Below are 2122 nucleotides of genomic sequence, written 5' to 3'. Positions count from 1 at the left end.
CGACGTCCCGGCCTCGCCCCGTGACCACGAACGCTCTCCGGGGCGTCTGGAGGGGGCGTCCTGTCCAGAGGTGTCCGCTCACCCTGTCCCCTGGAGGGACCGCCGTCTGGCAGACACGGCCCGACGAGACGCGTTTCTCACGTAACAAGACGTGACCGTGGACATGTGTCCTCACCCAGGGCCGCAGGCTGCGCGTCGTGTCCGCAGGCTGAACCGGCACTGGTCTCGTGGTGACCATCAGAGCCCGTGGTGACCGGGCACCTCGTCCCTGAGCAGTGATATTTTTGCTCGACTCGGGGTCGAGCAAACCTTGAGTTTGTAAGCAGCGTGACGCCTGTGGGCAGGACAGCTCACCGCGGTGAGACAAGGTGTGCCCATGTGCTAAAGGCCTTGAGCCGCCGTAAAGCCATGTTCAGATGTGATGACCCTCACGAGGCCAGGCTTCCCGGCTTGGCGTCACCGACGTCGGGGGTCAGACCACCCCCGGGCGGCCATCCTGTCCTGTGCAGAGCAGGCTGTGTAGCAGCTTCCGGCGTCTCGCAGACACTCCCCTGTCCCCCGCCTCGGCTGTGACACCGGACGCCGGGGGGAGGGGCGAGCTGCCCAGCTCCCCACGAGGCCGCCGTTCCACACGCCAGCCATGGCCATCCGTACTCACGGCACACAGAGCACGAGGTTTAAAGCTGCAATGTTAAAATGGCCAAGGAAGTGGATGTTTTGGTGCTATGCAAGTTGTCACCTGTGTCGAGAACAGGTGTCCCTGGCAGTGAGGTTGGGGGGGGGGCTCTGCTCTCAGTTACGGCTGAGAAGAAAGGTCCAGAGTGCCCTGGATTCCAGAGACGCCAGTCCGTTGCTACGCAGGCCGCCTGCGACGCCTCGCCTGTCACCCGGGACATGCCTGTCACCTCGGACACGCCTGTCACCCCAGAGGGGAAGTGGAGGGGCTCAGAACGTGGCAGGCATGCGGCCTTTCATCTGACAAGGGCCTGAGGAACTTCCAAAGGGGAGAGACACCTGGACGGAGTGTGGCGGCAGAGAGAAGGAGGCTAAGTGGCATGTGTCGGATCTGCGTCAGACACGGAGCAGAGGACGAATGTGGACGCCATGCCGGGGCGCTGTCCGTGAGGAGCGTGAAGGGACGCCATGCCCAAAGACCGCTCAGGGGTGACAGATGTCCACCAGCAGCGGCTGGACATCGGCCCCAGGATCCAGGAAGGAGGAGCCACTCGGGGCTGCACCAAGGGACAGCAACTACAAGTCCCCAGTGGGGGTCCCCTCACGTCCACACTGGAACTCAGCAAAACAAAAACAACATCCTAGGAATACCAGCACCCGGCCATTTGCTATTCCTGGGGTACACCCAGGCGTAGGGCGGACGTGCCAGCAGTGAGAGTCGCCCCGACTCTCACGTCCCCTCCCGCCCCCGGGCAGCTGCCATGGCGGAGCTGCCGGTCACAGTGCACAGGGCAGGGGAAACCGAAGAGCGAGCTGGACAAAAAGCACAGCCTGCCGCGGCCTGCCCTCCACGCCGTGGAGCTCCTCGGCCCAGGACGGCCTCAGCTCCCGAAATGGGAAACGCTGCTGGTTGAAAGTCTAAGGTTTGTAATAACAGACCAGGCTGAATTTTTTAATAAGTATAAAATGAGGCCGTATGTCAATTACTTGAGAATAACGCCCATAAAAGCTATCCCACCTGCCCAAGCTTTCGCCTAGGTGCGTGGAAGAACAAACTGGAAGGATTTAGACAGCAAAGATAGGAAAATTGTTTTCACCCGTACTTTTCTGAGACTAACGTATGCACGAAAGAACAGTTCCAGATGCGATGAACAAAATCACGTGCAGTTCAGCAAGTAACAATCAAAACACTCCTGACCCACCTCCGACGGACGCAGAAGTTGTTTTTCTTATTCTTGGAAGAGAACTGTACCGAGTTAGTCAGACCCCTTCACTTTAGTATAAATAAGAAACGTTTCCAACACCTCTGAAGAATGCATCATCGAGAGTTGTCCATGCCATGCATTTTTACGCACTCATTAATGAGCAAATAAAGCTTTTTGTTTTTCTGTACTCTTCCTGGCCAGCTAAACCTTCTTCCTTCAAAATAACCCGGTTGGATAGAACA

General features: G+C 58.1%; 1 protein-coding gene across 1 annotated transcript in view; it reads right to left on the bottom strand.

The window, feature by feature from the left end:
• The window catches only part of CNTN6 (contactin 6), a 180684-nt gene that overhangs the window by 21699 nt on the left and 156863 nt on the right, over window positions 1–2122 (bottom strand). The window lies entirely within an intron of this gene.

The sequence above is a fragment of the Pteropus vampyrus genome, unplaced genomic scaffold (assembly GCF_000151845.1).
Source record: "Pteropus vampyrus isolate Shadow unplaced genomic scaffold, Pvam_2.0 Scaffold409, whole genome shotgun sequence".
Classification (NCBI taxonomy): Eukaryota; Metazoa; Chordata; class Mammalia; order Chiroptera; family Pteropodidae; genus Pteropus; species Pteropus vampyrus.
The sequence above is the reverse complement of the archived record's forward strand: the minus strand, read 5'-3'. Positions and strand labels throughout refer to the sequence as shown.